We start from the raw sequence: 12,636 nt of genomic DNA, 5'->3' as shown, positions 1-12,636 counted from the left end.
ACTGTACTGTTCGAGAGGGACGGTAGCAGACGACACTGTGACTGGATTAGAATCATGGGTACATGCGATTGGATTGGACTCATTGGTTGACGTTGTGAGCTCCCTTTGTGAACGTTATTGTCCTTTTGGTTGCTGCCAGGGTCGATTTCTTATCGTTTTGGATCGAGTGAAGACGTCACTGCTCTTTTTTCATTGAAGTTGGGCGTGTATCTGGGAGGCTTCTGGATTTTCTCTTTGTGAACTGGGGATTGGGCTGGGTCAGATGGGAATTGGGTTGGGTCGGAGGGAAAAGGTGTGGGAATTGTTTAGAGAAGGTTGGGCTCGGCTGAATGGATTTTCTATTGGTATTGGACTGATTTATAGGGAACAAGGGATGGGATTTGATTAGAGAATGGGCTACTGAAAGGCATGAAAAAAAGGCCCAGAACTTGGTTTTTGACACAGCTAAGTGAGAAACTAAATTAGCCAAATTGAATTTCATTTGCAAATTCGGCTAAAATCTAAATAAGATAAATTAATATAATTAATTTAGGAGCTTCTAAATCTTAACAAAATAAAATAATTAATTTAATTATAAACCAATTAATTTTTAAAATTAACCATAATTTAAACTAAACTAATTCTAATCGAATTATTTAAAATAATTTATTTTTGAGATGATTTTCAAATATTTATGAAATATACCAATTATATCTATAAAATTATATGAAATACATTTACTATTTATAAATTATTAAAATCGACAAAGATCACTTAAAATGACTTCGAAAAGTATTTGAATTTTATAAAACTAATTATTCTAAGTTGCTTTGGAAGTTAAGAAGCTCGTGAATTAATTCCTATTTGGGAGGGTCAAAATTGGGTGTCAACATCCAATTCTCCTATTTTCAAAGTTAGAAATCCTCAATTGAGTTACAGTTTTCTTCAATTATCATGGGTTCTCTTCAATGTTAATTTAAATGATTGGATTATGATCTCTTATGCATGAATTGATGAAATACTATGATATTTATGATGATTCCACATGAACCCATGTAAATCCCAGATTTTCCAATTATGATGATATGATGTGGGTTTTGGATTATGAAAAGAGATTATATGAAATCAATTGATAGAATTATATTATTTTATGATAAATTTATATGAGCTCAAATCTAACCCATGATTTCTAGATGATGATGTATGAAAGTGGGTTTGGAACCATGAAAGGTGAATTATGAAAGTTAGTATGTTCTTATGAGAATTATGTATATGTTTTAAGGATGCTTTGAGCGTGAAGTATCAATGATGATGATTATTGTTGTGTTGTTGAAAGGATTTCTCATATACACATCTATGCATGATTGTGAAAGGTTTTCTCACATAATAAGGGTTCCTAAGGTTGAAAGGTTATTTTCACCTAAAATGAATCAATGATTAAGGATTTATGTTAATGTTGAGGCAAGAGGCGATTACCCATGCTCTTTAATTAATGACAAGAGGCAATTACCCGTGTCATGTGATGTAAGGACAAGAAACGATTACCCATGTTCCTCCAAGGACAAGAGGCGTTTACCTATGTTCCTTTAAGGACAAGAGGTGATTAACTATGTTCCTTTAAGACCTAATATGAATAGGACTAAGGACTATTCCGTGGAAGTTAAGCTTAGCACCGAGGGGACAAGTGGCGATTACTCAAGTCCCTTACTGATGTGTCCCCATAGGATTGTCTAGATAGACATTGTCTAGTGGATCCACAATAACTAGAAGTTCATGGTTCTTCCTTGGCAAGTAGGACACCCATTTTCGGTGTGGGGTAGACACCGGATTCCATGTTAATAGCTCGCTTGGTCTTATATGTCGGTTAAGGCTTCTTCCCATAAATAAGCAAAGCTATGATGAATCAAGGTTACTTCAAGGAAGTATCGTAGGTATGTTGAAAGATGATTTACACTTCCATTGATCATGTTTTTTATGACTTATGGTTTCTAAACTCTCAAGATGTATATTTTAACTTGATCATTGCCTACTTATGAAAATGTCCCTTTTTAGCATGTTTTAAATGTTTTATGCATGGCTATCATACTTGGTACATTGTTTTGCACTAACACATACTCTTGCCTACATTTCCCCAAATGTAAGGTCCAACTGTCAGGGTTCTCAGTTTCGTGGCTAGAGGTTGAATTTTGAGATTTCCGAGCTTGGTGAGTCCTCATGCTTCTAGGACGGACTTTAATTGATTTCAGTCTTTTCCTTATTTTCAGTTTTGGACATGATGTATGGGCTAGGCCCAATTTACTTCTATTGTATTTGATGGTTATTGAGACAAGTGTTTAGACTTCCGTTTTGCTTTTATAAAACTTTGGACTTGAAATGTTGTTTTATATCTTATGTTCTATTTCTTATGTTACGAATGTTAAGTGGCTTGTATGGGGCCTCTCGGGGTCCTATATGCCATGTTACATCTAGGGTGTACCATTGGGTCGTGACAAACTTGGTAATCTGAGCACAAGGTTTATAATGGTCCTAGGACATCTCATAAGACACATCGAATAGAGTCTTGTTGATAAGTGTGAAGCGCGCCACATTTATGAATGAAAGGCTACAAAATGATTAGGAAACTCCACTTCTTTCATTACTCTAAAGTCATGTGATATAGTTTAAATATATAAGGTCTCTCTCTTTTATCCTTACCCGATGCTCTACAGGATATGTCTACTCAAAGAGCTTATTCTAGAAGTAATGCGCGAGAGAATTTGAATCAAGAAGCTCTTCTTCAAGCTCCTCAAGCTCCGGTTGACCCTTTGGCCGAGCAAGTGACTAATGCGGAGTTTAGGGCTGTTTTTCAAGTGTTGGCCCATATTATGATAGCTCAAGTCAATAGGAAGGTTGTGATTCCCCTGAACCCAAATATGTGTATGGTGGCATCTAGAGTGAGGGACTTCACTAGAATGATTACTCCGGAGTTTCATGGTTCTAAGGTTGAGGAAGATCCTCAAGAGTTTATTGATAAGGTTTATAAGGTGTTGATGATCATAGGAGTGACATCGGTGGAAAAGGGGGGATTAGCCGCTTATCAACTGTAGGGTGTTGCTCAAATTTGGTTCAACCAATGGAAAGAAGGAATATCAGAAGATGCGGGTCCTCTTGATTGGGAAAAGTTTAAGGTTGCTTTCCTTGATAGGTTTTTTCCCCTTGAGATAAGAGAGGCAAAGGTGCTTGAATTCATTAATCTACATCAAGGGAGAATAAGTGTGAAGGAATATGCTTTGAAGTTCACACAATTGTCTAAGTATGCTCCTACAATGGTTGCCGATCCTAGGGCAAAGATAAGCAAGTTCATTTTAGGTGTGTCTGAAATAGTGGTTAAGGAATGTCGTACCGCTATGCTTGTTAATGACATGGATATTTCTCGTCTTATGGTTCATACTCAACAGATTGAAGAGGAGAAACTTAAGGAAAAGTCCAGGGAGGCAAAGAGAGCTAAGACTGATGAAGGTAACTTCTCACGTTTAAGGTTCGGGGGAGGTAATTGTTCTCAAGGTAATGGTTCTAGTGATCAAATATGACCCGAGTGTAGGGAGTGTGGGATAAGACATAAGGGTGATTGTCTATCTGGTTCTAATGCATGTTTTGGTTGTGGAAAAACAGATCATAAGATAAGAAATTGCCCTACGGTTTCTAAGAATAAAGGAGATAATCACTGACGGGCTCAACCCTACCCTTCCTCCGGTCCTATTGGTGGTCGGAAGCAATATAGGTTCTATTCTCTTCAAACTCGACAATATCATAAGGGTTCCCCAGATACGATGATTGGTAAGTTAAGGTCTTTTAGCTTGTGGTTATTCATTGCTTGCTATGGTAAGACCCCATGTACGGTGATTGTGCTTGGAATAGTCCTTGAAATCCTTGTAGAAACTTCTTAAGTGTTTACTTGTATTAATGGTTTAGTGGTTGTTAGGACGTTGGTGTTATGTTTGGGTTGAGCGAGATGGATTTGAAAAGACTAGTGGGGTTTCCTCCCAAGGGGGAGATAGTGTGCTTCATGATTGGTACGTGAATAGAACTATGTTGGTTTTTGAAGAGTTCCTTCTTATGGTTTTGTGGGTGAAAGTTCGAAGGCGGTGTGATGTCTTAGTATTCCTATCTTTTTCCTTCTATCTTCAAGTCTAGCTTGAGGTCTTAAACGTCATGGTTCACTCTTTAGGACTCGTGTGTCTTAGTCATCCTCATGTTTCCTCATGCATGCATGCTCATGGAAATTTTGATTTTTCAAAAATATGATTTAGTTTTATTGATTTCTTCATGTTTATGTGCATTTGAGTATGATTTTTCATGCATACCTTATGAAAAGATGTTTTGAATATGCTTTAGCTTGGAGTTGAAATTTCCTCCTCGGATATGTGCATTTATGTGATTGCATTCATGTTGGGCTGCTAGGCCTTATTCATATCTTCCTTATGATGTTTGGAGTATGTTTTAGCTTGGAGTCGAGGTTCCTCCGTGTTTATGTGCATTTGGATAAAGTTGCATTAATGATTGGGTTGCTAGCTTCTCTCCTACTCTCTTCATGCTAGTTTAAGTTCCATTAGAAGACAAATGTTCCCAAGGGGGAGATAATGTAACACCTCTAATTTGGGAAATACTAGAAAGGGGTCAAGCAGGCAAGTCACAATCCTAAAACTGGACCATGGAGCCCTAGAGGGGCCGTAAAGGGGACAATGGACAGATTTGGGGATCGTAAATATTTTCCAAAACTTGCCCAAAAAGGTTCCCCTCCCACGGACCCTTAGACGGCCCGCGGTAGCATCACTACAGTTAGAGTTGTCGTGAAGAGGGTCAAGGCAGCAGGGGTCCTCCCCTAGCTACTAGTCAAGGGCCACAGGCATCACAATGGCACGTGAAGCTCCACACGGACCGTGAAGTCGTCCGTGAAGGGTTTTCATTAGACTTAGAGTTTAGGGTCAACTTCAACCGATCATATCTTTTAGCACAAAATGAATTAGGTGGCCCATGACCTATAAAATTAAAGGTATCTGAGTCCTCTTTCCAATGCCACCGTGTTTTCCTAATTCCAAGCTTGGAGTAAAAAGTTAGGCTCGAAATAGTGAAGCAATGCCTGGAAGAATTTCATCATGACTCATTTGACAGCCCGTGGTATGATGACAATCCGTTTTGGCCTCCATAATGCCAATTCGGCAGTTTCCATTCAGGGACTTTTGGGTCTTTTCCCCCTATTGTTTTAACTCAATACTATGTCGTTTTTCCTTCTACCCAAAGCCCTATATAATTATTTTAAACCCCCAAATAACCCAAACTCAATTCATTCTCTTAAATTTCCAAAAGAAGATCAAGTTCTTCATCTCCCAAATATTTCTCTCTCGTTCAATCTAGGGTTTCAAGGCAAGCCTCCATTTCCACCATTGAAGGCAAGCTTTTGGCATTGAGGTATGATAGTTTTCATCAATGAATTCCTTCCATGCATGGAGTGCCCAAATTCTCCTATTTTCAAAGTTAGAAATCCTCAATTGAGTTAGGGTTTTCTTCAATTACCATGGGTTCTCTTCAATGTTGATTTAAATGATTAGATTATGACCTCTTATGCATGAATTGATGAAATACTATAATTTTTATGATGATTCCCCATGAACCCATATAAACCCTATGTTTTCCAATTATGATGATATGATGTGGGTTTTGGATTAAGAAAGGAGATTCTATGAAATCAAGTATGAATTGATAGAATTATATTATTTTATGATGAATTTATGTGAGCCCATATCTAACCCATGATCTCTAGATGTTGATATATGAAAGTGGGTTTGGAACCATGAAAGGTGAATTATGAAAGTTAGCATGTTATGAGAATTATGTATACGTTTTGAGGATGCTTTGAGAGTGAAGTATGAATAATGATGATTGTTGTTGTGTTGTTGAAAGGATTTCTCATATACACATCTATGCATGATTGTGAAAGATTTTTTCACATAATAAGGATTCCTAAGGTTGAAAGGCTATTCTCACCTAAAATGAACCAATGATTAAGGAATTATGTTAATGCTGAGGCAAGATGCGATTACCCATGCTCTCTATTGAATGGCAAGAGGTGGTTGCCCATGTCAAGTGATGTAAGGACAAGAGGCGATTACCCATGTTCCTCCGAGAATAAGAGGCAATACCCATGTTCCTTTAAGGACAAGAGGCGAGATTACCCATGTTCCTTTAAGGGCTAATATGAGTAGATTAAGGACTATTCTATGGAAGTTAAGCTTAGCACCGAGTGGACAAGTGACGATTACCCAAGTCCCCATACCTATATGCCCCATAGTATTGTCTAGATTGACATTGGTTAGTCGATTCACAATAGCTAGAAGTTTATGGTCCTTTCTTGGCAAGTAGGACACCCCTTTGCGGTATGGGGTAGACACCAGATTCCAGGTTGATAGCTCGCATGGTCTTATATGTCGGTTAAGGCTTCTTCCCACAAATAAGCAAAGTTATGATGAACCAAGGTTACTTCAAGGAAGTATCGTAGGTATGTTGAAAGATGATTTACACTTCCATTGATCATGTTTTTTATGACTTATGCTTTCTAAACTCTCAAGATGCATGTTTTAACTTGATCATTGCCTACTTATGAAAATGTTCCTTTTTAGCATGCTTTAAATATTTTATGCAAGGCTATCATAATTGTTACATTATTTTGTACTAATGCATACTATTGCCTACATTTCCCCAAATATAGTGTTCGACTGTCAGGGTTCTCGATTTCGTGGATAGAGGTTGACTTTCGAGATTTCTGAGCTTGGTGAGTTCTCAAGCTTCGAGGACCGACTTTCATTGATTTTAGTCTTTCCCTTATTTTCAGTTTTGGACATAATGTATGGGCTAGTCCCGATTTTATTCTATTGTATTAGATGGCTATTGAGACAAGTGTTTAGATTTCCGCTTTGCTTTTATAAAACTTTGGACTTGAAATGTTGTTTTTATCTCTTATGTTCTATTTCTTATGTTATGAATGTTAAGGGGCTTGTTTCGGTCCTCTCGGGGTCCTATACACCATGTTACATCTAGGGTGTACCCATGGGTCGTTACAGTTCAATAAACTTGTGATGGACTTACAAACTGATGGAATTAAAAAGGATGCGGAGCTTTGCTATTTTCATTGACTTCAAAATATCGTGATATTGAGAATTCAATTATGTATAGCAAGGAGCCTATCACTTTTGAGCAAGTGCGGTAAGCACTTAATTCTTGTGATGTGCGGAGTCATTTTGAAGGAGACAAAGGTGAAGAAGCTAGTGGGCTCTTTGTAAGAGGTCGTACTAGACAACAGGGAAGGAGCAAATCAAAGTACAGATCAAAGTCTCGTGTGAACAAGAAGAATGCGGAGTATTGGGGCTGTCACAAGAAGGGGCACTTTGAACGAGATTGCCCTATGTCAAAGTCCAAAGAAAAGGCGAGTGTATCCATTGTTGATCAAGTACATGATTCTGATGATGATTATGTACTCACAACATTATGCAATCGTGGAGTCTATGACAACAAATGGGCCTTAGACTCTGTTTGTACTCTACATATGACATTCTGAAGAGATTGGTTCAGCAGCTATGAAACAAGTCGAGGAACTGTATTCATGGGAAATAATGTAACTTGTAAAATAGCTGGCATTGGTTCAGTTCGTGTTCGCTACCATGATGGAATTGTGAGGACTATTATAGAAGTCTGTCATGTTCTTATAGACACGTAATTTTTTACCGAACTTATGTTTCACACCAATTTTAGAGCTTAAATATTTTATAAAAATTTAAATTAAATATTCTAACTTTTACCTTATTTTATTAGCTTTATTTTAAAGAATTTGTAAACAACAAAAACATAATCACATTTTTTGATAAGTTTTATTTTTTTCAATTGTTTAAAAAAGAAATGAAAATTTATAAAAGATTATATGTTTTCTTTTAATTTAGTTTAATAATTAAGCAATATTTTTTAATTATAATTTACTATTAGTTGCTTAATGATTTATTAAAATATTTAAATAATATTATATTATATTGTATATATTAATGATTAAAAAATAATAATAATTTAAATAAACCCACTACCCATATCCATCTCCAATCACTCCCTCACAATACCCACCTCACCCCTTCACTACTCCACTCACCACACCCTACACCCACAAACAACACACGTCTGCACACACCTATATACTAAAACACAGTGACTACAATACACACATTCAGAACACAACACATACATACTACTATACTACTACATATACTACCTACGACCAAAAAGAAAAGAAAAACAAAAACACACACACCACGGCAGCAAGAAAAAAAAACCCAAAATCTGCACACTACCAAAAAACATACTACAAACTAACATATATGCACACACGCACAACACAAAAATACGATCAGAGACCAAAATATTTTCTTCAAACACACACACAAAACGTACAGAAAATGAGGAAAAAAAAGGACAACCAACATATATGCACATATGTACACTACAAAAAATTCCACAACACACAGCAAAACCTTTTCTTTCTCAGCAACACACTGACACGAGAAAAAGAAAAATCAGCAACCAAAAACACCCCCCACTTTATATTTCTTTCACTCACAAACAAAAGTGAGGTCGAGGTTCACTTTCGTGGTTTCGAGTTCGTGATTCCTTATTAGGACTGTTTCCTTTTCGTGAATTGAATTTTCACAAGAGGTACCGTTTAATTTTATTGTATATTTTGATTTTTATGATTATATAACACTTGATTCCAATGTTATGAAGTTTGCTCGAAATTTAGGTGTTTTTAATTTTGACACAATAATATTGAAATATTTCCTATTTGTTTTATTGTACATTATTTTTCATTTTGTACCATATGTTGTTATCAATTAAGTACCTCTTGTGTCCAATCAAAAACAACTAAATGTCTAAAAGAATTATTCTAATAGTTTGTTTAGTCAACTTTATCTAATATTAAAAATGTTTATTTTAGAAAAATTAAGAGATGAAGAGTTACAAATTTTTATTTTATTTTAATGTCTTTTGTTATAACTTGCAAGTATACTTAAAACATAAATGTATCTATATCAAATTTGAATATGAAAATAACTTTTTTTATTTGTTTAAGATTTTAGACTTTTATTATTTAAATAGTATTCATAAATATAAATAGTATAAAATAATTTAGTCACTAATAATACGCTTAAGCTTTCTAGCAATAGGTAAGCATTAGGACAGATATATGACTCATTAAAAATATTTATTTCGATTAAGAATGTGGTTACACATATTTTTCTTGAGACATTAAAATAAACTCAAGGATGTGGTGACGCACCTTGTCCAAAAATATAATTATATTTCATTAACTTAAAATAACACTTTTAAATAATATTAATAAGTGTGATGCAAAGAAGACAATTATTTCTCTAAACGTCAAGACCAAATAAAAGTTCAACAATAAAAATATGAGTGAAGTTGTAGCATATAAAATATATCCAAAATAATTTAAAAGTAAGTAGAAATCAATAAAGCGACCGTGTTAGAACCATGGGACTCGAGGGATGCCTAGTACCTTCCCCTCTGTCAACAGAATTCCTTACCCGAATTTATAGTTCGCAGACCAAAATAAAGAGTCATTTCCTTTTGGTTAGGGATTTAAAAAAAGGTGACTTGAAACACCATAACTCAATTTCAAGTGGTGACTCTGAAAAGTAAACAAAATAATCCCTAATACCGTCACTTAAATTGGAAAAAACCCTTACGGTCGTGCACAAAAAAGGGTGTGACATCTCCTAATCTGAAGAAGAATTTGATCTCCCTGGGTACTTTGGATAAACAAGGCTACAAGTACATGAGTGAAAGAGGAACTATGAAAGTGACTAAAGGGTCTTTAGTCATGCAGAAGGCCAAGCTGGGGGATGGCCTCTACACACTTGCGGGAACAACCATTATTGGCTTTGTAAATGCATCTACAGTGCAGTTATCTAATGACGACATGGTAAAATTATGGCACATGAGACTAAGTTATATGAGCGCACGAGGACTAGAGATGTTAAGAAACCACAACTTTTTGAATGGTGAAAAGATCATCACACTTGAATTTTGTGAGCACTGCGTCTTAGGAAAGCAGAAAAAGGTCAGCTTCATCAATGGCAAGCACACTAACGGAAGAGGTGCTAGACTACATCCATTCATATTTATGGGGTCTCTCAAAGCTTCCATCGAAAGGAGAAAGAGGTATCTTCTCACATTCATCGATGATTTTTCACGAAAGGTTTGGGTGCATTTCTTGAAGAAAAAAGGTGATTCTTTTGAATCATATAAAGAGTGGAAGATTTTGGTTGAAAAATAAATGGAGAGGAAAATCAAGTATCTTCGCACAGACAATGACTTGGAGTTTTGAGTGAAGAGTTCAATGATTTTTGCAAGGTTCATGGATCGCAAGACATAAGACGGTCAGGCACACACCACAATAGAATGGAATTGCCAAGAGAATGAACATAACTCTTCTTGAGAAGGCTCGTTGGATGCTCTTACAAGCCAAGATGTCCAAAGTATTTTGGGCTGAAGCAGTTCATACTGCCCGTCATATTGTCAATCGATCTCTAGCATCACTGATTGACTAAGACTCCAAATGAAGTATGATCATGTAAACCCAATAACTATCCATACTTACAAATATTTGGGTGTCCAACTTATTATCATGTTAATAAAGGAAACCTTGAAGAAAGAGCTAAGAAGTCCATATTCGTAGGGTATGTAGATGGAGTAAAAAGGTACAAACTTTGGTGTTTGTTCTTACTCAAATTTGTATTTAGTAAAGATGTTACTTCCTTTATACTTGATCCTTGTAAAGCTTATGTGGAGTTCTCAAGAAATGAGAACAACGAGCAGTAGCGGGAGCTACTGATGGAGCTTACCAAGGAACAGGATCAAGAGACTCAAGTTGATGAGTCAAAAAATGCAGATCTTGAAGAACTTGTTGTCAATGAACCATACCCAATTGCGAAGGGAAGGGATAAAAGGCGAATATAGAAACTGGAACGTCTTATAAAGCAAGAAAATCTTATTGCATATGCGTTCGTAGCTGCAGAAGAACAAATTAAGGATCTTGAGCCCTACTCGTATGTTGAAGACACTTCTTTCAAGGATGTTGCACAATGGTAGCTATCCATGATGGAAGATAAGGAGTTTATTCACAAAAATGAAACATGGGTCTTAGTTAAAAGGCCAAATGGGAAGAGGACAGTTGGATGCAAATGGGTCTACAGAAAGGAAGGGGTTATTCCAGAAGTGGAAGATGCTAGATTCAATGCGAGATTGGTTGCAAAAGGTTTCAGCCAAAAGAAAGGAATTGCCTACAATGAGATCTTCTCTCCAGTCATGAAACATAGCTCAATTCACGTGCTACTAGAATTGGTTGCACAATTTGATTTAGAACTTCAGCAGCTTGATGTCAAAACTACTTTCTTACATGGTGATCTAGAAAGACAATGTATATGGATCAGCCTGAAGGTTTCCTAGCATAGGGAAAAGAAGATCATGTATGCCAACTGAAGAATTTTGTGTATAGTTTAAAGCAATCTGCTAGATAGTGGTATAGGAGGTTTGATGCATTCATGACAAGATATGGATTCTCGATGAGTGTATTTGATAGCTGTGTGTATCTGATATACCGTGAGTTTACGATATTTCTAATACATTTCACTTACAAGTTGTGTGTGTCTAGGGCCTTTTTATATTGGTTTTTATGTGTTTTTATCATGTTTTGCAGGAAAGGTGTTCAGGCGCGAAAGTTAGAGACAACTGAAGGAAATGCAGAAAAACGGCATCTACGGAGGTGATCTACGGACCGTAGATCTATCCACGGTCCGTAGGTTATGACCGTAGATCAACAGGCATGCTATTGAGGACAAATTAGGGAAGTATGACCAAGTGTGGAACCACGGTGCCTATTGACGGTCCGTAGATTGATCTACGGACCGTACTGTTGATCCGTAGAGTGAGACTGCGAGGGTTCCAGTACCTGATTTTTGAAAATTCTAAGTATGGAGCTACGGAGGGGATTGACGAACCGTAGGTCGATCTACGGTCTGTACTGCTGGTCCGTCGTTTGCTTCAGAGAAGCTGATTTTTTGGAGCTGAAATATTTTCTAAGTCCCGAGTGACGGAAGGGACTTACGGACCGTAGATCCATCGACGGTCCGTAAGTCAGTCTCGTGGATCGAAGATGCGTACCTGAACAAAACTTTTCTTAATTTGTTTCCTTTTTTATTTAGGATTTGTTTTCTATAAATAAGACATGTAAACCTCGTTTTTGGGGGTTAGACACTATTATTCTATTTTTGCTTTGTAACTTTGGAGATTAATTTGCAACCTTAGCAATTATTGATTTCCCAAGTTCATTTTGAAGATTTTGGCTTTGCAATTCAAGTTAAATTTCTAGTTTTATTATTCTCTCTACGTAAGTTCATGATTTCTTCATCTACAATTATGAATTGTGTTCTTGCCAATATGAGTAACTAAATCCACAACTAGGGTTGTGGAAACCATGATCGATTAACAAAGTATGAATAGTAAATAAGCAATTCTTGACTAGTATTTTGCATGCATTAATAATTCTTTCGTTTAAAAGTCTTT

The sequence above is a fragment of the Solanum stenotomum genome, chromosome 11 (genome assembly GCF_019186545.1).
Source record: "Solanum stenotomum isolate F172 chromosome 11, ASM1918654v1, whole genome shotgun sequence".
Taxonomy (NCBI): Eukaryota; Viridiplantae; Streptophyta; class Magnoliopsida; order Solanales; family Solanaceae; genus Solanum; species Solanum stenotomum.
The sequence above is the reverse complement of the archived record's forward strand: the minus strand, read 5'-3'. Positions refer to the sequence as shown.